The sequence below is a fragment of the Aedes albopictus genome, chromosome 2 (genome assembly GCF_035046485.1).
Source record: "Aedes albopictus strain Foshan chromosome 2, AalbF5, whole genome shotgun sequence".
In the NCBI taxonomy this organism is placed as follows: domain Eukaryota; kingdom Metazoa; phylum Arthropoda; class Insecta; order Diptera; family Culicidae; genus Aedes; species Aedes albopictus.
The window spans coordinates 294,012,390-294,039,925 of NC_085137.1; the positions used below are offsets into that span (position 1 = coordinate 294,012,390).

A 27,536-nucleotide genomic window follows, 5' to 3' on the forward strand; every position below is an offset into this window, starting at 1 on the left:
ATTGAGGGGTGACCCCAAACTTTTGGTCGATGACATCAAGGATTAATTTACTTGATAACTTTTTTTCTAGATTTTTTAGCTAAGTTCTGTAAAAAGCAGTTGAAAGCTAATAGAAAATGGGTCATATTACCGCTCTCATCTTAAAATTTGGTCGACCCAACTTCCAGCGACACTGCCGTAAGTTTAAATTCATTTTTTAGAAAATTTGGCAACTTTGGGTTAAGTTTACATACAAAATTTTTTGAAAAAGTTTCTTTTAAATCATGTTCAAAGTTTCTTTGACTTATTATCTTTTGAATGAAACCTAGGGTTTTGAAATCGGACGCAAATTGGCGGAGATATGGGCCTAAAAAAATGACATGTTTTTGAGGGGGTGACCCCAAACTTTTGAACGGGAGTGTATATGTTTTCGAAGGCGATTGTCAACCAGATGGAGACGCATGGTTATTGATGTAATTTTTTTTTTCGAACACGTACTATTGTTTTGTCGAACACAAATTGATATAAATGATGAAAATGCGTAGAATTTAACAACATTTTCACTGTTGTATCCAACGAATACTGCCCAGTTACTGATAATACTTTGAATGCTCTGTAATTAGTATACAACCTACAATGATGGAAACATGTATTTAGTTCCAATTTGTTGCACCAGATTGCGAAACCATTATTGGACAAAATAACAAACAAATAAAAAGCCACTCCTTTATTAGCGAGGTTTCTGTTGATCACACCAATTGGGAGGATTTATCCTCATATTTGTAGCCCGCTATGGATGAAACAAAGCTAAAATGTCAACATTAGCATAAAACTTCAGTTCCTCGACGTAACCATAACCTTCCCCAACCCAAAGCACAGTAACTACAGCCCAGATCCATGCCGTGAGCTGCGGGCGGAGAGCATAGCGAGTTCATTTTCACCTGTTAGATCGAATTAAGCTACCTTCCACCTTACCTGTGTGTGCACCTTTCTCTCTGACCGTAGTCGATCGTAGCCCAGCCAGCAGCACAGCTCATCGGTATTCAATATTATGAAATATGTGCACCTTCATCCCAATCGTTAAACCAGCAGCAGCCACCAGCAAGTGTACGTAGCGTACGTACAGGTATCTTCTTGATCAGTGCAAGGGGTAACTTACTCAGCGATGACGGTAGTCCAGCTGATGAACGTTTGTTCTTATCGTTGATACTGCGTTCGCGAGTTGTTCGTGGATGGTATCCCCCCGCGGCGAGAGCGTTCATGCGCAGTTGAGGGGAATATCGACCGGCTGGGTTTCCTCTGTTTGCCTCACTTTAACTAGTTGGATTTTCGAGTCAAGTGTAGGAAATTCATTGGATGTTTTCGTTGCTTCTCTTTTCGACTGCCAGCGAGGTTGATTGGGGACATTTACTGGGTAGAAGGCAGACTGTGCTATTCATTGCCTTCGGGTAGCAGCAGCGAGCGGTTCGGCAGGTTTTTGAACACCATACGAGTATGCGTTCATTCATCGCTCTCGGCTCTCGGTGATATTGCTTTTCTTGAATGCTGGTCGGTCGGTTTCTGTTCCTTCGAGTTAGTTTGCTTTGCTACAGCGTGCCAAACAGAACGGCGCCTCCGAGCTGTGTAGACACCGGATCCCGGGAGTTATTTTGCTAGAGTGTAGCGACCGAGAGAGAGGAAGATCAGTGTTCGGGAACCCTTGCTGGCTAGTTTAGTATGTAGTTTCGGAGTGTCTCCGTCGGTTGGGTCCTCTGTGTATTTAGTGTACGGTGTGCGGGTATCGATTTATACATCAAATTAATATCTCCATCAGCACTCGCTTTATGGTGAGGAGAATCACTAACATCTGCAGCATCGACCAAGGAAGCAGACTTGGAGTTTTCCGCGAGCGGTCGAGTGCCGCCGCAACGTGTGCGTGATTGATTCTCCTGCCGTGACCAATAGTGAATAGTGTGTGGGTCCAATAGTAAGTGGACAGTCGACGTTTTTTTCCTGCTTTGTACCGTTTGATATAACGTGTGTGTATTTGTCTCAAGCAGTGTCGCCGTCGTTGGCCCGTTGTTGTGCTTGAAGAGATGTGATTTCTTTAATTCGGCAAACGACAGCTGAGTATGTTAAATCAATTAGAGGCAGAAGATTCGCGCGCGCGAAGATGAAGATCTAAGAGCGAGCAAAAAGAGAAGAGACATCGACGACAACAGCAGCAGCATGAACGATCAGCTTTGGAGCGGTTGAAGAGATGGGGGGAAACACCATCGTCGTCGCGTCCAGTTTGTCATGCGTATGATTGATTGAACTGCGAGTGATTCGCGTGTGTCGTCGGGGGTATCCTACAAATCAGTTTCTCCCGCCCGGCGAAATGTGCACCCTGCATAACCTTCTCGGCAGCGTGTAGTAGACCGAGGCTGGAATGCCGTCGAGCGAGAAAAAGAACAAGTGCTTGTATTATAATAAAAAAAGAAAAAATAACACGCGCGTGAATATCTTTCAATAGACAGATTCTACAAATTTGCAGCACTCCGTGGAAGAAAAAACGATGCAGATCATAACGCTGCTGCTTATTGTTGTGCCAATAATCTCTTAATTAATTAAATAATAATAACCATTTAGAGATGATGTGAGAAGCACGGTGGAGTAAACATACGCAACGAATGCTATAGTGGAACAACTCTGATGGCTTAGAAGGGGAAAGGTTGGGGTGGGCTGGCAGCAGAGACGGGGAGGGGACACGCATATCGTGCTGTAGACAGAAACGGACCGGCAACGGCGACGTATCACTTGACGCGGCGTGGTGCGTATTGTGTGCTGCAGTGAAGTGATATAGCACCAGTCAGGCAACCAGTCAGCCAGCCAGCGACCGCGACTCTGGCAATTGATCTCGTCGGTATCTATCTGCACTGGCATGCAAGTGTGATTCCTTCAGAGGTCGCCTGCTGATCAGTGTTGCTAGTGTGGGAAATCTGCGCGGTGTTTTATATGATAGATAATGTGTTAAAGTCAGGTGAGAACACATACTTTTCTTAACGAGCTGTTTTTGGACCATCTCAGAACCCTTGGGTTTGCCCAAATCATCACTCCAGATTGTCTTCATGAAAGACATGACTGTTCAACCAAATTATACCAATACGCAACAATTTTAAGTCAAACAGACCTGGGGTGAACTGTCAAAGCCACCATAAAACCAAAAATATATGATTTTGGTTAATTGATAGTTTTAACACCTCTAGAATACATAGTTTATACTAAGTCTAGCAAGATTTTTTTTTACCGAGATTGCCACAGCCAATCGGTTACCCAAAATTACCCAAAATTTTATTGTTATACTAAATTCTACTAAATTGATAAAGGTACCTATGGGCGCCGATGACATCAAGCATCACTCGTTACACGTTTTATGAAGTTTCAGAAATTTCACTTTGATCAAATCTGATTTAGACGACCTCGACAGTATGATAAGGGATATAGAATGAAGCCTCTGCTTTTAATTTAGCTTGGAAGTAGCATAATAAACGTTGCATTTATTATGTATGAAATTTGTGAATTCCAGCCATAAAAAACTGATTATTTGAGAAAGCTATACGAAAAAAAAATGACTTACGATCTGATCCCAACTAAACTGTTCGGAAACCTGAACCAAGAATTTATGTCGCATGAATCAAGATTTTACCGTCGGGATCACTTGTGGCAATAGACCAACACCATATAAGGGGGCATCCATAAAGTGCGTCACGCTTAGAGGGGAGGTGGGGGGTTCTGAAAAGTGTGACAAGCAATGCATTAAGTATAGGAAAAACCCGTACGAAGGGGAGAGGGGGGGGTTGAAAATTCCCATTTTAGCGTGACGTACTAAATGGATGCCCCCTAAGTTTATTTATCTTATGCTATATTTTTGTATTTTTCGTACATTAAGTTCATACACAACAATGCGATTATTTGAAAAATTCGACCAGTCTACCCTTTACTTAGAAAGTAGAGTTTGAAACGCAGCTAGTAGTTGTTGATAGTGAAAAAATTACAGAATGGTAAAAAGCCTTTTAAGTGTTAAGAATATAATAAAAGGGAGCATGCAAACCGATGTGATTTTTTTAGATTCTCGAAAAAAAAAATAACTTTCAAGAGGATATTTAAATATTCCTCTAAAACGTATGTCTAGAAAGCAAGAAGGGAACATATGTTTCCTCGATGATTTTGAAGCAAAAGTCATGGTTATGTTATTCCTAGAAAAAAAATCAGATCTTATTTCTGAAACAATGTGGTGGAATTTCTGGCATGTTTTGGTTTCATTGGCAGAGACACTCCCCAAGTAACACACATGTTATATATAAGTTACGATAGCGCAAGTTTTGGTTGTATAGAAGTTTATTTTACGTTATTTCAACAAAATGTTAGAATTACGTAAAATAAACTTCTATACAACCAAAACTTGCGCTGCCGTAACTCTATTATAACATGTGTGTTGCTTGGGTCCTAGCAAAATTTTCAGGAAGCATCGTACATGCGTTTTCAGGGCCCATTACTTAAAAAAATATTATAAAGCCTGTATCCGCAATAATCGGGACACAGAAGTACGGCAGTAACTCTGTACTGAATCAATAAAAATTGGCCAAAAGTTGACTGAGAACTCTTTGGTGTATGTTTATTATTTGTGCAAAATTTCATAAAAATAGATGCATTACTTTTAACTGTGGATGAGAAACAAGCAGACGTGGTTTTTAAGATTTTGTACAATTATCACCAATTTTCATTCGCATACTAGATGGTTCTTTTCCGCTACAATTCAAAGTTTTGTGAGGATAATTATAAAACTTCGTGAACAGTTATGATACTTATAGAGACACTTTCTTGCAAAATTTCATCAACTTTTATCAATTGGATTGAAAGTTACTTTTGTTGATAGGGGATAGTGCTAGTGAAAATGTTTCATGTTTTTTATGTGCGATGTTCGCCTATTCATAACTTTTGAATGTTTCTGCCAATTTTCATGAAATATTCACAGAAGGTTGTTGATTATGTGTATATTAATCCTGCAAAATTTTATGATTATTGGTGAAGTACTTCCAACAATACAATCGAAACAATAAGGAGTGCTCACTAATTGTTGTCTGAAGGGTTAAAATCATGGTCAGCCCCAATATATGTTTCAACTATGAAATTGTTGGTAGTGCATCGATTTTTTTGAAGTTTTGCCTATGCAAGTAAAGTAGATTGAGAGGTTTGTGTTCAAAATATCAGCCATTTCCTTTATTAAATTCAAAAGTTACAGCGCTGACAAGCTAAACCAGGGGATGTACAAAATTCAATTGCTCGCGTTCTACTGTTTCATTGCTAAAACAAAAGGTATATCACCGATTCACATGAAATTTTGCAGGTGAAATGAACCTGTCTTAAGAAATTATCAGCTAAAATTTGAGCAATTTTAATGTATCTATTGCAGAGTTCCTGCCATATTTCTGTGTCCCGATTATTGCGGATACAGGCTTTAATTTATTATTAAAATTCAAAATTTCCGGTTATTCTGAAACATGTTTTTGGAGTGAATCCTGTTGCAAATTCGGGAAGAAATATTGTTCACCATCACCTCAGTTATAGCCTTTCCAGCTGTATTTTCTTATTAATTTCTACAGAGGAAAGATAAAATGGCCGGGACAGGCAAAATTTTACCTTTTGAAAACAATGTTAACTAGCTGTAACTTTTCGTTAAGTGCAATAAAAATTTCTCAAATTTTTACTGTCAGTTGATCAACTAGTTGTAAGCTTCTATTTGCACCATGCTATGGGGTGAGCGCAATGAAACTTTTCGCGAGGCTAGTTTCTTCTCCGTGTCCATGATGTAAGTTTATTTTTTATTTATTTTTTTATTTTTTTAATTACCGTCGTGCGGGGCTTCTTTTTACACTTTTTCATGGGTTTTCAATTTTATGACATTATAACTCATTGTGGAAATCCATTCACTACTCTGAATGGATTTCCACAATTTTTACACACAATAACCGTGAGAATGTATGTAGGATGTATGCAAAATTTGAGCTAAATCCATCAATAAACAAAAAAGTTGTTCATACACCAATCGGAAACATCCCATATAGAACTGGATGGGGGCTACTTTGGACATTCTTAACTGTTAGAAAACTGGATTTAAAATTCCAGGGTTATTTAGAAAACTACATTGTACTAAAACTGTAGCGTACTATATCGTACATGATTTCAATAAATATATGCGTTTTTAGATGATTCTGTGCTATCTTTGGTTTTATGAGCAGCGTGATAATTGTAATAGCCTTAAAAAGGGACCATCAATCCTTTATTTAGGTGAAAAGGTCATTTATAATGTATAACGATACAAATACTCGATTGTATATGCTACGTTGATACATTTTGAATGAGTTGATCAACCCTTTGAAATTTATGGACTGTAGAAATAATGCATATTGCTCTGTATGCATTATTTCTATATGTATTTATATATATTTTTTTGATTTATTCGATGTTTTTTCGCGTCCTGACAAGCAATAAAGAGTTTATTTGAAAAACAATTTCAACCAAATGAAGGGGAAAATATTGCTTCATAATAGTCCCAAAGACATCAAACAGATTTGAACCATATTTTGAATTCAAGAAATACATATTCAGCAGTGTCCAAAGTAGCCCCGCATTTCAAAAGTAGCCCCGCACGACGGTATCTGTATTAACGAGATTTTTAGCCCTAGGCTAGTTCATCTTGGGACCCACGCCTTACTTCCCTTCCGAATGAAGTTACATTTTGCGAGTTTGTCGGGAGTGGGATTCGATCCCAGGTCCTCGGCGTGATAGTCAAGTGTTCTAACCACCACACCAGGTTCGCTCCACCATGATGTAAGTGTCTAGTGTAAAGTTCAGAATTGTATGGGACTAAAAAACATATTTTTTTCGGCGAAAAAAATTCGCTATTCTACTAAAACTGATGATTTTAGGATCCTAAGGGGTCAAAATAAGTGCTCAGAATTACGATACCTCCACTCGTTTTTGAGTTATTGAGCAAAATAGAGTAGGTTTCCTTCAATATTAAAAAAGGGGTCAAACAGAGCTGATTTTGCGGTTGACATTGTGTTTCTCCGAGATAATCTGCTATCCTTCTAAAGCCTCAACTGCGAGGCTCAATGAGGGTAGAATTATTAGTATGTTGTTTATTAGCTTTAATTATAACCTATATGGCTCTTCGCATCATGCGTTCTTCACAGTGTCCTCTGTGTATGTTCGTCTCTGGCGTTCTTCAATCGATACCGAATTGGTTTTTATCGCTGCTCTTTTTTCTTGTGTTGTGATTGTAAGAGTTTGATCGTGCCTAGTTTGGGTAGTGGCTATGGTTATGACAGCTCAGATCAATCTTCAGCATAAAAGAACAGCTTTGGCCCAAGAGCCTTACTTTCGTAGGGAGGATTTCTATGTAGATGTAATGTTTTAATTAACACCTATATGGTTCCGCATTTTGCGTTTGACCCGATGTTTGCTACTTTCAGTAAAATTGAAATGACAATCTCGCGTGTCATGCCTCGAGCCCCAAAATGTTTTGATAAAACTGCTTGTTTGAAACCTTGCTATGTCAGAATCTTGGTGGGATTATACGATTATACTGTCAAGTTTATTCCGTAAGTGGATAATGCATCGTACGACAAATTGGTTTGAACGGCAATAGAATACTGGTAAATATGCAGTTGTCTAGTCCCTCTCTGAAGCAATACCTTCTTGGTGGTTCCGGAGAGACGTAGGGTTTGGCGACCATAGGAATGGTTTAGTGGGTACGAGTAGAGAGTAGTCCCGGCTTTTACTTTTGTTGTAGAAGACGGCCCCAGACCTACACTACCCTAACCTTCTGTTAGGGTGTCTGTTGAGCAGATTATCCCCCTATGGTTTAGAAGGAAAAAAAAATATGCAGTTGCCTAAAAAGATGGTCGGTTGGCACAACTTAAATTTAGATTTAAGACAACAACGTTGGACTCTGTCTGTTTTGTCTTGATAATAAAAAAAAGCACTGATTGCACCGGTTATTGTGAATTTTGGCCCTGAGATAAATTGTCTTTAATTGGAACTTGAATAACTCAGGCGCCACGAATGTTGTACGACAAATGACACGTAAATACTCATTATTCTGGTTTCATGCTAACGTAAAAATACCCGATACGTGAGTAGTTGAACTGTAAATAAATAATGCAGATTTAAAATAAATGCAAATAATGCTAATATGGAGTTATGGAAACGTTATCATTGGATGCTGTCATTATAAACCTTTACATTTTATGCTCTACTAATGTTGAATATTTGTATAATGAACATTTTTTCTACATGACATAGACGATGCGCGAATAAAACACATTTCTGCTGTTTGTATTTTTCTTACATAATTATAACTTGAGTAAAACACAAGATGTATTCTGATACACTTGTATTGCATTCATAAAACATCTTTTGAAATTTTTATTTTGAAAGATGTTTTCTGTGTTACTTGGGGTATGAAGTTCAGACCTATCAATTTGACCTCTTTCTTCTGAAATGACTAGAACGCTTTGTCGAGCATCATACCCGTGATGCTTTTCTGGCAAACATGCCTCTCTATGGGAACCAACATGCTTACCAAAATGGAAAGTCCAGTGTGATTTGTTTACACAATGTTGTTTACGATATCGGAAAAACATTCATTCAAAAACAGTTTTGTTTGGGTGTTTTCTCGGATTTCCAGGATACTTTTGAACACGTACCGTTCGATTTTATATTGGAAGCCGCATGGATTGTCCTATTTATCTTTCAATGGTTTCCAACTGGATTTACCAAATGCTCAAAAACCAACATCTCTTCTCGGCATTACGTCAAGCAGCGATTAGGAAATTGAGTGTTTGTGGATGCCCCCATGCGGGAGTCTTGCCATGCCGAAAAGCAACTGAGATAACTCAATGTGGTTTTCCTACATATGATTTTGTTTATCACAAGCCTCAACAGGCGGCTTTAGCTGAGAATCCGACTGTGGAACTTTGAATCATTTTATATGTAACTACTTAGTTTTTACGCAACTGCGTTTCCGAGTACTTGGAACTTTCCAGGGCGCTGTTTGAACCCGTTGTGGTACGCTTATGCGATTATGTCGACCCTATTCCCTTACCTTCCCTTTCCCTATCGCATCCCTTATTCCTCCCTTCGATTTCCCTCAGGTAAATGATGAATAGGCTCGTATTCATGGCGATGGCACTAATTACCCAAATGGAGGAGAACGTGCCTCTTGAGACGACCTACTGATACCTGATACACGCATCATGGAAAAGGCACGCTTGTGCTACACAGCGTAAGCGTGGTATCGCTGAGGGTGGTCGAGGACGCGATTGCTTGAGGCTGAGGGTTAATTGGTTAAATAGGTAACTCGTGAACTGTGCTGCAGCCTCTGACAAACCTTCTATAATCGCATTTACTGGCACAGACTAATTGAAATATACGGAATGTCGTGGGCAAGTGATTGCATCTTTACTTTCTCCTATTGTCCTTCTACATGACGTGGCAGGTGGCAGGCGCCATTTTCGTCTAAAACCAACACTGAAGATGCTAGACCCAAGCAACTACCTTAGTGGTTCCTTGTGTAAATAATTTCAATGAACTGTCACACTTGTTGGCACTCAATAAGAACGGAATAAGAACGTGGATATTGGGGAATCCTCTTTCGGAACAGATATGCGTCTTCCTCCCAACAAACCCATGGAGACGCATGGTTGCCAACTGTTGTTCTTCAATGTAGCGGCACGCTTTTTTCGGCTTATAATTTGAGGAATACTATGGAATGTTATTACTCATATGACTTACTAGTTAGAGAACATGTAAACACAAAATCATGGTTTAGGGTTTAGAAGCGAAAACTCCACTGAAAAGTTTAGTTGTCACCGAATTGAGCTTCTTGTGCAACGTAGATAAGTTTTTCATGACATCACCATTCGGAGTTTGTGCAGTTATACGACAACAAACCCCATCACGAAGGGACAATCCTTGCTGCTGAGTCTCCCCCCAGTACAACAACCTGGCATCACGGCCCGGTGCCTAGCCTCACTAAACTAGTTTAAGTAGTCCACGCGACCGCGGGGTGCGAATACGATACGCGCGAAAGTGGTTCGTCGTCGATTCGATAGAGCTGGTGAAGTCGTCGTCCGTCTGATGTCTGCGCCTTCTGGTGCCCTTCTCGGCCGGCGACGGCTTCGTCCCGCAAAGTGACTCCTCAAGCTCGTAACTGCTGCCTGCCGAACACAACCTTTCCCATCATCATCATCAGTCGATTCGGTCGATTGGTAGGTAGGTCCCTATACCTACCGGCGACATTCGTTCGATTGCGCGATTTCGAAGTCCGTCGCCCGGCGTTGCTATTGTCGGACGTTCGATGGTCGCCGCACCGCAGAGTATTCGTTTCGTATGTTTAGTGTTTCTTTTTTTTTCATCCCCCTTAGCTGGACGATCGTCGATCGTCTCCCCGGTGTGAATGATCGTGCATATGATTGCTATAATGAAGAGTGACGTTTATTGACAACTGAAACATATTTCTATAATTTTGATTGATTTCTAGACGCTCTTCGGGTCCGGATTTTTGTTATGTTGCGACCGTGTCGCCTCACGCGTTCAAGTACGTGCGTTTGAGGTCGGCTGTGTGTTTTTTTGCTTTGCTGCTTAAATGATATGGTGCGTTGACCATAATACGACGACAAATATAACAACGATACGCGCTTAGTTTAGAAAACCAGTGCACAAACCAGTGAATCGATCGGGTCGAAGTTAGCAATCTCGATTGGCCGTTGAGTGGAGAACCGCTACTGTGTGTGAATCCTGAAGGAAGCCGTTGTGGTTCAGCGGTTTGAGAAGCAGCACCGTCATCATCATCAGAAGGTGAGTGGGCCATTTGATTAGCTTTATTATTTGATATTGAAGAACGAAAAACATTTCACGGACAATTATATTAATATAAACATTTTTAGACAGCTACGTATTCTTTATCGAATACAAAACAAACAGATAAGCGATAGGTTTTGATGCTGCATAAATCTTACATTAACTGCCAAAACATTGCAGAGAGATAATTATGCATAAAGTGATCTGAATGCTCACAGTTGATTTAATTGACATTTATAGGGGTCTCAAACTGATTTCATTGCACGCTCCTGGCCCAGTCACCTCCAAAATGCTTGATTTGTACAATAACTCCAATAAAAAAAGTTTTCCACACAATATAGCATACAAAACCAAGATACCTCATGTTACTTTTCAAACAACTACTCAATACACCCTGAAACTGGCAATTCATTACATGTCGTGTGTTCAGTTTTGATGTACCGGATATATTAATATAAAGATTTTGTATTGTACGCTTAAAAATAATATTTCCATAACTCATTCCTAATAAAAAATTAACAAAATATGACTTTTTGAAACACCGTATGGTGACACAAGTATCATCCGTCATATCATATTCACTTCTGAGAATCATTTAGATCAATGTTAGTTTTTTGAGCGAAACAGCTTTCTTGATTTTTGGCCCATGTTACCCCGGCTGGCGGTTGTTATAAAATAGTTGCTTAGCAATTTCTATCAGTGCCAAAAATATATCCAGTGTTTCCTTTTCAATACATCCTGGCATCCGTGCCTTCGATTTTTCCGTAGACCCTTGCGAGGGAGTGAAATATCATTGAATGGTAGTAATCCTACTTGGATACCGATTTAGGAAATATTGTTGTTAAAAAGTCACAACTATAAAAAATTCTAAGACTTTTTCAAGATTTTTATAGCTCACTTAGCAAACTCAACACATACCAAAAGTGAACTTAATAATTTGAAATACTTGAATTTGGCGAAACTTATGTTCCACGTCCAAGTGACATCACAATATTTTTCCATCCGTTGTTTTTGCAGAATTTTTCTCAGTATTCTTTCTTGAATCTTTCTCGGGTGTTCTTTTAGATTTCTATTGGCATTCTTTTCTATGGTTGAAATAGACCATTTCTGAATTCCTCTTTGAAAACCGTCCAGTATTACTGAATTCCGATCGATTTCTGTTGGAGTTTTTCAAGGGTATCCCGCATAAGAATAAAAAAAAAACGAAAATAAAATCTACTAGAGGTATTTCTAGGATTTTTACTAGAGCTACTCAAATGATTTTCTGCAGGTGTTTTTACCTATTCCCAGAGTTCCACACGGATTTTCTTCTGAAGTTCCGCCTGTTCACTTCACGAATCACTTCAAAAAATCTCCGTGAGCTTTCTTCTAGAGTGCTTCCTTTGGAATTTTTCAGAATTTTGTTGGTACATATATTAATTTAAAGTTCTCGAGGGATTTCTCTTTCAAGGTTTTTTCCGTGACTTCTCTAAGAACAGTCTTACCGGCTCCTGGTATATTTCTCAGAGGTTTTCTTGATTTATCCTGAAATATCTACCATGATTTTATTCAGGTTTTCTTCCGGATCAGAGAGTTCTTCCCGAGATTCCTTCGGGAGGTTTCTCCTGTCTTTTCTCCAGAATTTCCATCAGTGATCCTCCCGAGTTTTTTAGTTGTTTTATCGGGGTTTTTAAGTTCTTCTCGAAATCTCTACTGGAATTGGGTTTTTAAATAAATAAAAAAAAGTTGATTTTTTTTAATTTTATATGAAAGTGCGTCTTTTTCTGAGCCACTATAATTTTTTTTTCAGATTTTTCGATCTTTGTTTTGAAACCTAAAATTAATTTCAAAGGTTTTTTTTATTATCACCTTTTGACAGCTCGGCAGCTGCTTGACAGCTCCACGCAGCACAAAATGCGACTAGAGGTGATTCGACAAATCGCTCCCATACAAACTTCAATTAAATTTTGAACTTGGTCCCCGGGCACCAAAATTCATGAAAATTTAGATTCCGGCTCAGTTTGTCGTGCAGATTCCAAATATGATATTATCTCAACACCGCTAAAGAAGTTAATTGTGGATGCTCCTTTTACTACTCCTCCAATAATTGCTTCTGGAGTTCTTTCAGGACTTTTCTTGGAGTTTTTCTTGAAATATCTTCTGGGATAATCTGCAAAATTCCTAGTAAAACACCCGGAGAAATACCACAGAGAAAACAGGTGAACTCTTGCAAGAAACTGCGGACAGAGAAGTTTAAAAAGTCTTGAGGAGGACTTCGGAAGAACTTCTGGGGAAAAATTGGGACATCTAGGAATAAAATCTTAGAGAAATCCCAGTTGAAAATGTTAGAAAAACTCCAGGAGGTACTCTCAAAACCTCTAAGGGAAATTCCACGAGGAGCTCCCAGAAAAATCACGAAAAACTCGATGGAAGAAATTCTTGGAAGGATTTCGCATTAGTATCAAGACAATCGCACAAATTCATATGTGGTACAGTCCCAGATCGTCGTATGAGAGTTGCCTATTTCTCGACCGTTATCAAAGCCCAGCGATTTGGTGCCTATTACTGACTCTAAGGCAAGATTAACGCAATCCTCCAACGGTCCAAAACTGGCCTGGACCCGTCCTTGCGACAGGTAAGAGATGGGAGAGGAATTAGTTGTACACCTAAGAAAGGCATGTTCAAACCTCTCCTCCGTCCTCTCAGGCCTAGGCGTCACGGGAATTTGGTTTTTGCTAGCGGAAGTGATGCACAGGAAGAAACTCACCAAATTATACGAATTCCTGTTCTCTCGACGCGAAATTGTTGGCTTCTATTTTCGTGTCGTTTCTGTTGGATAGCTATCCCAAAAAACATCATGAGAAGTTCCAAAGGAATTTTGAATTGATTTTCGAAGGATACCGAAAGGAATCCAGCGTGAACCTCTGGAATCATATAGGGAAAACCTATAGATAGAAATCCCGGCAGAGATACCGTGCAACATTCTTTTAGAAACTCAGGGCTGAACTCTGCTAGAAATCCAAAAGACAACTTTCAGAAATAACGGAAAGAACACCGGGCAAATCTCGAAAGGACTCAAATAGCGGGAAAATGTTTTGGATGGAATCTTGAGAGGAACTTCTGAAAAAATACAGAAAAATCCTCTGGCAAATCTCCAAAACAAAAAAAAAAAACATGATAAATAAGGCCGTAAAATAATATAGCATTTGATCTGAAAAATATTAAAAACTCATCGGATTTGTTAAAGAATTTTCACCAAGACCCGATATTTTGATTGTTATGTTTTCTGCCCGCTCAAAATGCAAAATCCAGCCAAAACATTTTACTTTACTGTTTTACTTCACTCAAACCTCTTTTAGGTCGAATTCATTTAGGTAAAATCTATTTACATAGGTCCCTTCATTAAGGTAACGCTATCCAAATGGAATCTGACTGTGTTCAGGGCAGTTAATGTGTTTCAGATTAAGGATAAGATTGGTTGAAGGGAAATAAGTTGCAAGTGGAGTTAAGGGGAGTTCAGGGCGGCCTCGGGAAGGGAGGGGGGAGGTTGGTTTTGGACTGTTTAAGGTTTTCTAAGAACTTTCTTGAGCATAAGTCATCGAATCTACACCAGTGTTGAGAATACTCACTTGGGAAAAATTATACTCACTTGCTTCTATCTCAGTCCAGAAGCATGCTATTAAAAAATGATGTTTGAAGGACTTTTAGATTGTAGTTTAATCTAAAAGTTTGCCGAATAAAGTAAAGGTCGCAGATGCATACCAAAACCGTCAGGGAGCTGTGAGCACAAGGTGAGTATGAATTCCACGAATTTTACTCACCTCGTACACACAGCTCTCTCACAACTTTGGTATGCGTCTGCGATCTTTACTTTATTCGGCAAACTTTAAGATTAAACTACAATTTAAAATCCCTTCAAACATCATTTTTTGATAGCACGCTTCTGCACTGAATAGAAGCAAGTGAGTATCACTCTTGCAAGTGAGTATTCTCAACACTGATCTACACTGCTTGCATAACTGGGGTGCTTAATTGATTGAATAAAAGTCATGCTTACACAGCCTCATGCCTCACACAGCATCGCAAACGCCTTCGTAACGCCTCTGAAACTCGCTAAAAATCCTATGCAGCTTTCTGAAAAACCTTCGAAATCCCCTAAAATCTCCTCGGACCTCATGTAACGCACCTCAGACCCTCAGAAACCACCGAAACGCCTTCGTAACGCCGAAAATCATCAGAAGCTGTCTGAAATGCCTTCGAAATCCCCCTCGAACCCCATGTAACGCCTCTGAAACTCGTCGAAAATCCTCTGAAGCTTTTTAAAACGCCCCCAACGCCTGTGATAGCCCCCCTCCTAAAACTCTCATGAAATCCCTTTGAAACCCCGCATGACTCTCTTTAAATGTCCAGCTAACTCGCCCTTCTTAAGGACAAACGTCTTGAAATCCCGCTTGAACAGTGCATCAGAACTTCAGACGCAATAATCTCAAGAAGCAAGCTTCAAACAACAATGTATTTCATTATTTTGTTCTTGCTCACTTGTAAAAAGCTTAAAATAAGAAGCAGAGCTGCGCTGGTTTTGTTTACGAAAAGATTTGTGCGCTCGAAATCGCGAGTAGGTGCCGAAGTCGTCAATTGTGGCGGCCATTTTGGGATTCTAACAAGTCTGTCCTTAAACTTCATTGCAATCTTTGAATCCGTTTATGTAATGAACTAAATCCATTTAGGTAAAACCTCTATTTAGGGCCTTAACTACTTGACAACTTAACTACTTAAGTACTTGACTACTTTACTTCGTTACCTGAATGGAGGTTTTGGTGTTCTTAACTACTTTACTACTTTACTACTTTACTACTTTACTACTTTACTACTTTACTACTTTACTACTTTACTACTTTACTACTTTACTACTTTACTACTTTACTACTTTACTACTTTACTACTTTACTACTTTACTACTTTACTACTTTACTACTTTACTACTTTACTACTTCACTACTTTACTACTTTACTACTTTACTACTTTACTACTTTACTACTTTACTACTTTACTACTTTACTACTTTACTACTTTACTACTTTACTACTTTACTACTTTACTACTTTACTACTTTACTACTTTACTACTTTACTACTTTACTACTTTACTACTTTACTACTTTACTACTTTACTACTTTACTACTTTACTACTTTACTACTTTACTACTTTACTACTTTACTACTTTACTACTTTACTACTTTACTACTTTACTACTTTACTACTTTACTACTTTACTACTTTACTACTTTACTACTTTACTACTTTACTACTTTACTACTTTACTACTTTACTACTTTACTACTTTACTACTTTACTACTTTACTACTTTACTACTTTACTACTTTACTACTTTACTACTTTACTACTTTACTACTTTACTACTTTACTACTTTACTACTTTACTACTTTACTACTTTACTACTTTACTACTTTACTACTTTACTACTTTACTACTTTACTACTTTACTACTTTACTACTTTACTACTTTACTACTTTACTACTTTACTACTTTACTACTTTACTACTTTACTACTTTACTACTTTACTACTTTACTACTTTACTACTTTACTACTTTACTACTTCACTACTTTACTACTTTACTACTTTACTACTTTACTACTTTACTACTTTACTACTTTACTACTTTACTACTTTACTACTTTACTACTTTACTACTTTACTACTTTACTACTTTACTACTTTACTACTTTACTACTTTACTACTTTACTACTTTACTACTTTACTACTTTACTACTTTACTACTTTACTACTTTACTACTTTACTACTTTACTACTTTACTACTTTACTACTTTACTACTTTACTACTTTACTACTTTACTACTTTACTACTTTACTACTTTACTACTTTACTACTTTACTACTTTACTACTTTACTACTTTACTACTTTACTACTTTACTACTTTACTACTTTACTACTTTACTACTTTACTACTTTACTACTTTACTACATTACTATTTTACTACTTTACTACTTTACTACTTTACTACTTTACTGCTTTACTACTTTACTACTTTACTGCTTTATTACTTTACTACCAAAATGCATTTAACTCAAATTTACTATTTTTAATTCATACGACCCAAATGTTTACTGACATTATTTTAAATTTGCGTCAGAAATTGATGCAGTCACCTATTGGTCCGGTTTGAAGTGTACACTAGAGAGCTTGATTTAGGTTAACATTTTCATGTAATCACAAAATGAAAATGTGAGCTCAGATATCTAACTATCGTGCTATATGTCGATTTCCTCTAAATGTCGTTCATAAGAATGGCTGGGAATGCCCACAATTTGTACGTTTTGGAGCTTCCTCCCCGTCCTCCTCCCGACAACATGTGATAGATCTATTACAGCCGGGCCTAGCCTAGCATGTCGTTTCTTTTGTGATTTGTTCTGAGAATCATTTCACTTGTTTGGTATCATATTTGTTTGCGAAAGAAATTCGGCACGTTTGTTCTATGAAGCGAGTGTGATACAGCGATGAACTTATTTCGCAGACAGACGACGACACATCAAGTTCTCGGATCACATTTACTCTAGCTTGGGCCTGCTGGGGACTGTTCATACATCATGAAGGCTAACTTTAATGCATACAATATTTCGATAATTTGGATGGACCGTAATTTAACTAAAACTTTGCGTCATTTAAAATGAGTTAGCAATGTGGAATGAAATTAAATTTTAAATTATTTCGAAAGGATTCTGCATAGGTGAGCTCATTCCATTTTCGCTTTTTCAACCTTAGTTAGAAACGTCTTATATTAATTAACTGTATATATCTGTTTCCCTCCCAATATTTCCGACAAGCTATACTGTTCAACTATGTTAATACATAAATTAATATAATATATAAATTAGTTGTATAAGACATAAATCTGCCTTGGGCTGAAAATTTCTATAATAAAGAAATAATAATAATAATGTCCTTTTTACGCCCACCATAATTTTCCGAATGTCCTGCATCTGACTGTAGAGATTTAAGAATGCTGAAGTAAATTCACAGAGAACAGACATGCAGGCTAGGACAAATTTCATTCCGAAAGTTGTGTAAGGATTTGAATCTTCACTTGAGTAAGGTTGCAAACCAATACACGATGACAACACTAACGCCGCCAAACACCATATTGCCACAGTCAGTGGTGAATTGAAACATTTCAAGTGGTGATTTAAATTAGTATGGGAAATTAATCGATTGCAGCGCCACGCTATTGTCACTTGTGTTGTCGATTTCAAATGGTCGTTAAATTCCTTACACAGTTTCGGAGCTGAACTTGGATGTCTGTTCTCTGTGGTAAGTTATCTACTTTTCTGCAGAAAAAAAACTCATATAAAGTAGTCAAGAAACTTCTGAGAAAACGCGGTGGGCGTAAAGTGAAAGACATGGCATTTCGAAAGACAAATCTGTTATTTGTACATTGTCAAGAAAAAGTGTTAAACACCAGACAAAATTATATTTTATCTTGTCACAATGCAATGTCCCAAAAAAAGTTGGGTTTCCCATTCGGCATGCTGCCTGAAGTAAGCTGTCTCCGAATTCGGGTCACTTCTCGTGTTCGTCAACCATTCTAAAACACAACCTCTATCACACGAGCAAGATTTTTGCCACACGACCGAACAAACCGCGCAGCAGAAGCGGTTGGTTGCTGTGTAGTGTGTAGGGCGACTTTGTCGTTTTGTCGACAAATTTTCTTATCACAATCGCACAATTGAAGAAGCCGGCAGGGGCAAGAGCATCGCAGACAAAACGTTACAATGCCAATGGCACATACATATATTGGAACATGGACGAGCGAGCTGACGTATGGTAGAACGTACCGCCCGGAACTAGAACGAAATGCAGTTCACAGCTGTTTCCTTATCTTGTTTCGCGCGGCGGGAGAAAGCAAGCAAATAAGGACGGAGCAAGTGCGCGCGACCAAGAAGGGAGCGGGTATTTCTGGGATCTTCGGTTGAAATTCTGTCGTCGACAAGCGCTTTGCGCGCTGATATGAAAATACGCAATTATGGCAATTACACGAGGGTAATTTCCATTGATGGGTTCTTTAGTCCAGTCGTTTGGGACTTATTTATAAAGCTGGCGGTTCGGTTGAGACGATTGGAATTATGCTGAGCGCTTTCGTGTTCGTTTTCGTTGCTTGAAATAAAAAAAAACATGTACGAAAATAAAAGATTCTAAGTATTATTATGATTTGTGTGACAAGATGTTTAACTTTTTTTTTCACTCCTGCTGCAACAGTTTAATATTCTTATCAAACGTTTGTTAAAAATGTTGTTTGTTGAGTGTTGTGAAAATCGGAAGCGAACTTGCAGCCTGATTGACGAAAATTTTAAGTATTATTATGGCTAGAGTTTGGAACTTGCTTGCCAGCAGCGGGACGACCAACACGTTGTAACGTTAGGATATACAACGTGTGGTTTCCAGTAGGTGGGGTGAAGATTGAAATTGCAAAAGTATGTAAATCTATTAACGTACAACGTACAACGTAATTCACCATGTTTTTGTCAACTTGCAGTCTAATAAAGGAGAAATCTACACAGAAGCTTTCTACAACTTTCATGGACATAGACAGAATGTCGTCGTGTTTGTCACATGTTAGGAAAAAAGTTCAAAAGTTCTCAGCAAATAGCTTGTACCTTCAGTAGTAACAAATTCTACGCACCAGCAGTGGTGGCGTAACGCCATAAAGATGAAGGTTCGCATTTCGTCACGAGTTTGTCGCGTTCGCATCGACAATGAATTCATGCTGGACCGTATAGGAAGGAACACTCGAATACTATTTTGCAGGTCGCCAACTGTTTTATCTTTTTTGTTTGCTCGTAAAGTTGAGTTTTATTGTTTCTCAAGTTAAATAAATTTAGGCAGAACACATCACTTTTGGCATCTGGCTAGTTGGTCTCAGTACTGCTAGTTAAGCGCCGCCACCGAGTTTGATCGTACTTGTTTCGTGGACCGTAGGATGTATTTTTTTATATTGCTGCCTAGTACCAGAACTTCCCGGTGCGGTGTGATGGTGCGGCACATCAACAATTGCCTGTTTGGAAATTTATGGCGACATCGCTATGGGTTCTAGGGCAATGACATGTGCCTCTTTTAATGGGCTTGAAAGTGTACTACATACTATCGGATTTGATGGTAGGCAGTTGCTCGTCTTCCATGCTAATTGATATGATGTCTCTGAATGTTGGTAACAAGTACTTTGAAAGTATTAAACTAGCTTGTGAAGCACGTGGACAAGAGTGGTTGTATGAATAGAAATTACATGTGATCATCTAGATGGCTGGTTTGAAGGCTTTGTAAGCAAGGAAATTTTGTTCAAGTACAGGTATACATCGATTTAATGAACGCTTGATTATATAGACCCTCACATTGTACTTCAATTTTATGTACATTTTTTCAATATCCAATCAGTTTAAAATTTGCAGTTTGTATTATGATGACTTATAATGCAGGGGTTTTCAGCCTTTTGACAATATCAATGAATTGTTTTGTGGAGTCATAATTAGTTACCTTAAGGACAAACTTGTTAGAATCCGAAAAGGGCCTCCACATTGGGCGACTTTGGCACCTATTTCGAGCACACAAATCTCTTCGTAAACAAAACCAGCGCACCTGATCTTCTTATTTGAAGCAACAAGAACAAAATAATGAAATGCACAATTGTTTGAAGCATGCTTCTTGATATTTGTAAGTCTGAAGTTCTGATGCACTGTTGAAGCGGGATTTCAAGACGTTTGTCCTTAATCTCGTATTTCCCTTTCTGAACTCATTTTTCATAAATATCTCTCGCTTTATCGATGACCACGATGAGCGGAGTATATGGGGGGATTCTCTGGCGATTTTTTTTTTATAGATTTCTTAGCAACAACAACATTCCCTAACAATAACATTCTAACAAAATTCAGGAGGAATACCTGAAGAAGCACTCGGAAATTCATGGTGGAATACCTAACAAAACCTCTTGTGATATTTTTGAGAAAAAAAAGTCTTGGAGAAATCCTCTAGCAAAAATTCTATACAATTTGTTTAATGAATTCCTGGAGGATTTTTTGAGAAAATGCATAGAGGAATAGCCGGTGGAATTTTTGATGAAATCTGTGTGTAAATTTCTGCAGGAATCTCTACAAGAATGTCTTCCAGCTTTTCCGTAACAACTCTTGTATATTCATATGTTCATAGCCATCGCTAGAACCAGAAACGAATTGCAAAAATACGTTTCCCTTCCTTCCAACTTCCATAGCATACTGTATATAATGCCTACTAGTTATGCAACCAAAGCGAACTGTGCCGCTTGCCCTTCATAGTAATCACCACACAATCTATCACCTTACGAACACTATAAATATCCCCTATCCATGGATCACATCACCGACCCAACGGTGACTCCCAGATCTCCCATCCTTTCCGTCTAACAAATACCCCAGTCCGTGCTGGTTGTGGGAATGCAGAGGTGATCTCGGTCTTTAGTAGCAACAACCAGCACACTCTAAGGACGTGGCCGGCGTCGTTATTGATCAAAAATGTATGAGCTGCTTGAATTGCACTTTGAGAATAAGTAGAGTGTCCCAGCCCTTATTTATTTGGATCTCAGTGCAATTGGTACCAGCTCAGATCAATCACGGAGGAGCAACCATTGACATGTGTAGTCAGATATGATCGTTTGATGATCGTGATCTTGTAGAAGTTCTGAATTTACGATTCTTAATGTATCCGTGCATCATTTTCAAAAACAAAAAAAAATCCAAAGATTTGTTTTTTTGAAAAAGTACATGGAAGGCTTTCTAGATGAATGCTTTGAAAACTTTCTGATTCCTTCATGAATAAAATCTGAAGAAATTCGTAGATTAATTTCTGGAACAATATATGCTAGAATTTTTGAAAAGAAGTTCTTCAAATATTTAATCTAAAGAAACCCATGCAACTTTTTTGGAAGCTATCCCTGCAAGACTGTTTTAGGGAGTTCTTGAAGAAATTTCTGAAGGACATTCTAGAGTCTAAAGAAATCCCTTCAAGATTTTGTTTAGGAATTTCTGACAGAATTTCTTTAGGATTTCCTGGATGAATTTTCAAAGTAAATTTACGAGGAGTTTCTAAAGGAGTCCCTGAAAGAATTTCTCTAAGAATCCCAGGAACTCGTGAAAGTTTTATTAATTGAATCCTAGGATGGATTTCAGCAAGGGTTCATGAAATATTTGAGAAGGAACTCCTAAGGCAGTATAGGAATCCCTGCAGAAAATTCCCGAATCGATTCCTTATTTTTTTTAAAGAGTCCCTGGTAGAATTTCAAAAAAAAAAACTAGAAAGACTTTCTAACAGAAACGGTAAAACATGAGTGGAGGAAGTGGAATTTCTGGAGAAATTGAATGTTGCTGGGAAATTTCTGGTGAAATCCTTGGAAGGATTTCCAAAGTAACCCCAGTACAAATTTGTGAAGGAACTTTTGAAACATTCTCTGAAAAGCTCTGGAATAGTTGCTTAAGGCATCGCTAAAAGTTTAATTAAATTAAACTTAAAATAAAAATAAAAATAAAAACTAAAATTAATTAAAAGTAATTTCTGTAGAAATGTCTAAAGAATTTTCTAATTTTCTAAACGATTTTTTGACATAATCTATAAAGGAATTTCTGCTCAAATTTATGGATATTTAAAAAAAATGGACAAATTTCAAAAATTAATCATGCAAGATGCTTTGGATGCCGGAGCCCTTGGCGTAGTGGCTACACGTTTGCTTCATAAGCAGATGATCATGGGCTCGATCCCAGCCCCGGCACTTTCGTCAGTTGCTCTTTCCCCCTGAGAGCAGCTGATACTGACCCTCTTCTGAGCCCATGGCTCAAATGAACCCGGATACTTGGACATCGGCGAACTGCAACCCATAATGGACCCCCAATCGGACTGGAAACAGGAACAACCAACAGTCACACATCAACATCCTCGTGCTCATCATTCTACCATGATAGGGGTAGACCGTGAAAGCAGCGCAACGGCCACCAGTTCGATGTAGTACAATTAGAAATAGAATAGATTTAGGCACTGTACAAAGTGCACCGAGAAAATTTTCTACTCAATGACTGAGTTGGCCTTACTCAGAAATCCAAAATTCCTTTCGGTTAAAAGTGGGACAACCCATTGCACTATAGGATATCAGGCGGACAAAAATCAGAAAAGTGACTTCCACTAATGCTTTTTCTGAAATTTTCTATCGATAATAAACATATAAACTAAGAGAAATCTAGAATTTCAAGTTTCTAGTTGATGTAGTTACAAAGATATTGAGTATCAAGGTTGAGTAAAGCTAAAAAATGTAATTTTCGCAAAAAAACAACACATAATTTCAAATCGATATTTTCTAACTAACATCATCATTATCTATTGGTTTCAATACATCATTGGTAAGATAATGAAGCAAGCTTTCCAACAAACACGTGGTTTTGTGAAATAATTGAACCATTGTATGAAAAAAGGTACAAGAAGAAGAAGAAGTTGAAAAAGGCATGAGATTCAAATTTTGATAATTGGCATCTTTTTTCCCCAAATATTCCCAGGCTCAAAATCAGTTTATGGTTAAGCTTTAGGTCTACTCTAATGATTTTGTATGCGAAATGCTGCGGTAAATTGCGGTCTTGGCAGATTCAGCGTTTTTTACGCACGAGACCGCCCGGGCGCACCCCTTGAGATTAAATGACGATTCTCAAACATTCTAAGCAAATTCCCTTGGACTTCATTTTTGAAAGTAACTACACAATAGAGTTGATCATTCTAAGCACAAAAAAACAAATTAAAAATTTAAAAACTAAAACAAATTCAAACTTTTTATATTTTAACAGTTATTTGATCATATTGAAAATACGTCCTTTTCAAAACTTGGTCGTAATGTTTAAAAATGTCCATAAACAATATATTTTAGTCGAACCAACTACAGAATACTAACAATTCCTCGAAAATATGACGAAAGTAATTTTGTCCGCCTGCTTGTATGGGAATCCCCCATAGTGCATTGGCAATGGGTTGTCCCACTTTTAACGGAAACTGAGTAAGAAAACAAAAGATTTTTCGATTTCTGAGTAAGGCCAACTCAGCTACTGAGTAAACATTTTTCTCTGTGTGTATGTACACTACAGCTTCCAATTGGAATCGCTCACGCAGTGCCCTAATGGACAATAGAGCTGTAATTAGGTTAAGTGATTGAAGAATAAAAGAAAATATTCACCATTTTTGAAGCGCATTAATTTCATGTTTCAGTAACCCAAATATTCACAGTAAAATTGAATGCGCATAGGCCTAGCAGCATAATAAATACTAAAGTATTACTTTGAAATGATCGCTTCGTACTTGCGTATGATGTCTCCTTCTGAACTTTACGTGTCATTAAAGAAGCTGTCATAGTTTTTGTTAAAAAAACTTTTAATAGGGTTGGCAAAACCTCTCCAAGAGCGGTCCATAGCTGAAAGATGCTCTTAACCCTTTATAACGCAGTGGCAACTATATTGCCACCTACTTACTGTTTGTATTTTTTTTTTCTGTTTTATAGCAATTTATTTCAAACTTTTTTTGGTTTACGGAAAATTGTGATTACTAACAACGTCTGGTATTTTTTTTGGTACTAAACAAAGCTTTAACAACAATTTGGGAGCCATTTGTAGTCTCAGAAATGGCTAAATTTGATCGCGCGAAGAAAATAAGCTCAAACTTATTGTAAAATATAGATTCGGTAAATATTTTAAGAAATAATCAAATAATGAGTTGATTTGATATGAGGGTATTTCTCGCTGAGACCGGCCCACTATTTACACCTTGCCTTCAAAAATTTTTAAGGTGGTGACTTTTTGAAAGTCCTCGCTAAAAAAGTAAGGAAAATGCATTTGGTTACTCAAATTGATGGACCCCCTTTTAGTTAGAGCCACAACAATTTTTGCAGACCCCTCGATTTTGGGCAAATGGTGGCTCATTTAAACCGTTATAACTCGAAAGTTTCTCCAAAAACCCCCTCAAAACTAATTATTGTGGTAAAGAGAAAAGATAGAGCTACTGCGCACCGGCAACCGGCCACCTAGATTTTTGAGAGTTTCTTTCAAACAAAAATTGTTTTGTACATGTTATCATGTAAGGTACCCCGGGGCAAGTGAGAATCCGGGGCAAGTGAGACCTACAGCCATAATTTTTTTTATTTGTTAGTTTTAAGGCAAACATTCTTCATAGAAAACATAGGTATCACACCAACGGATACTTTGAATTCAAAAATTGTTATTGTTCTCACCATAAAGAGACCATATATGTTATTGCTGTTCATATGTAATTTTCAATTCACTAAGTGAGATTAACGTACTGTACTACATTCGTCGTTCAAAAATAGAATAACAAATAAAGTAAAACTTTTTCGGATTCAGGATAATATTTGGAGTGCTTACAAGTTATTTTGAACGAAAAAGCTGAAATTTATTTTCATTTATTACCTTTTGTTAACTGCTCTCACTTGCCCCAGTGCATTTCAGCATCTGGGGCAAGTGAGACCTATGAGAGTAAACAAACACAATTTCATAGTTTGATCTCGCTTCTTCAGCCTAAGTCTAAATTTACACAAAAGTGAAGCGAAAATCGGCGCCTTAAGTAATCAACCGTTGAATTATAATTAATTACTTCTATTCTGATGATGAAACTTTTGTTTAAAATGATAAAGGTTTTGGTAGAACATATTTTTTTCGAAATCATCTTTTTTTCATATTTTCGTTCAAGTAATTTCTATTATTTTTTTGTTTTTCGTTGCATAATAAGGTTCTGAATGTTAGGGAGCCGGCCATAAAGTATAAAAAAATTAGAAAACGACTTATTCGAAGTTCACGATTTAAAAATCTTTATTTATTAATCGTAAAATTATGTAAGGGAAAACAAAACATCTGTAAATCTTGAAAAATCTTTTGGCGTGACTCATCAACTACGTAATATGAAAAGTAAGTTTGGAAATCTTTCGGAATTCAACCTTAGGGCGCTTTTTGTATAAATAAAATCAATTTGTTTTGCACCAGCTGCTAGACTTGAATAATTTTTTTTTCTCAGTGATTCGTTATTATGTGTGTTACGTAATTTATGCACGATACCACAAATTTTTCCCAACATAAATCGCTAAACATAGTTATTCGCATAAGATATGTATAATTTATGCTACCTTACATATATGCTGCAACTGTATTAAGCCATTTGTACAAAAAATCCGAATAGGTCCCACTTGCCCCGTGATACGCTGTAAATGAAGATCTGCTCCACTTTTCATTATATGCATAATATAATGAATTTAAAAATTTTGAAACAGTTTTAATGCCCGTTAATAAGAAGAAATATACCAACAATGTCTGTTAGAACCATTGGAATTATAAAATTATTTATATTTAGAATTTTTTGGCTTGACAAAATCAAACTAGCATTTTTTTAGGTCCCACTTGCCCCGGGGTACCTTATATAATCATTTCCATAATAGTATGCGTTGACAACTCTTCTAGTTTTTTGGCCTTATAAAGGGTTAAAGAGGTAAATCAAGAAGTTTTGATGTATCAATCAGTTTTATTGCAAGTTTTATAATATTGGTTATGAAGATCTCTTATCCACCGACCCACATTGGAGTAAATCATATCAGAACCTGATCGTAAGTGGAGAAACTCAAAATGAAATAATAGGGGTTTCCGTTGTGTTTTTGCCAAGTGTAAGGACTGTATCGTTAATTATGAGTACACCTTAAAATTGCTGTATTTCAAAATGTTTTATTTATTTTGTAAATTAAATTCAATTACATTGTTCATTGACCATCAGAAATGCCCATGACATGATTGTATATTTAATTTTTCATGGATCTTGCCACCTCTCGCACTTTCTTATTGGCGTGCTTCATAAGGTTTTGGACAACCGTTCCGACGATGGTTTTGCATACGTTGACCCAGTTTTTCTTGAATTTTGTGACGTCCTCTGCTCCTCTATCATTTTTCCGTAGTTTCCCTTTCATCAAAGTTAACTATTTCTCAATGGGCCTTATTTACGGGCAATTTAGAGGATTCATTGCCTTTTCCACAAATTGAACATTGTTTACTTCATACCTGTCAAAGGTGTCACGCGCATAGTGGCAGGATGCCAAATCCGGCCAAAGTAATGTAGGACCTTTGTGCTTTCAGATGGTGGCGGAATATGTTTCTGGAGACATTCCTTCCGGTATATTTCGACGTTCATACCTGGGACGGTGAAGAAAGGTGACGATTTCATACCACATTGACAAATTGCTTGCCTAACCAACACATTTTCCCATTTTTTTTCGCAAAAAATCGATTTCTCCTAATTCGTAACATCCGTGCCATGCTTAACAGTGAAAATCTGTGCCCCTGGAAGTACCTTGTAGTCGTAGTCCAATTTGACATACGTTTCATCATCCATGAATATGCACATGCAATTTTTGCTCAAAACATCGTCGTACAGCTTCCAAGCCTGAGTTTTCACATAATCCGCCAGAATTTGACTGCGTTTTGGACATTTCTGTTTTGGGTAGGTCTTCGGGGAATTACGCTCCTTGGCGCGTTGAACCATACCAACAGTCGTTTCACACTTTTTTGCGTAATCTCTAATGGATACCTCCTATTTTCCTTCAA

General features: G+C 37.6%; 1 protein-coding gene across 10 annotated transcripts in view; it reads left to right on the forward strand.

Annotated features, from left to right (window-relative positions):
* The first annotated feature begins 663 nt into the window (after positions 1–663).
* LOC115253786 (BMP-binding endothelial regulator protein) overlaps positions 664–27,536 on the forward strand; it is a 250,813-nt gene continuing 223,940 nt past the window's right edge. The window contains exons 1-2 of one of the 10 annotated variants that reach the window (XM_062852094.1): positions 664–2,088; positions 10,431–10,863. The gene's annotated coding sequence lies outside the window, so the exon portion shown is untranslated. The remainder of the gene's footprint in view (positions 2,089–10,430; positions 10,864–27,536) is intronic. The other 9 variants (XM_062852096.1, XM_062852095.1, XM_062852097.1 and 6 more) reach the window with 9 other exon arrangements.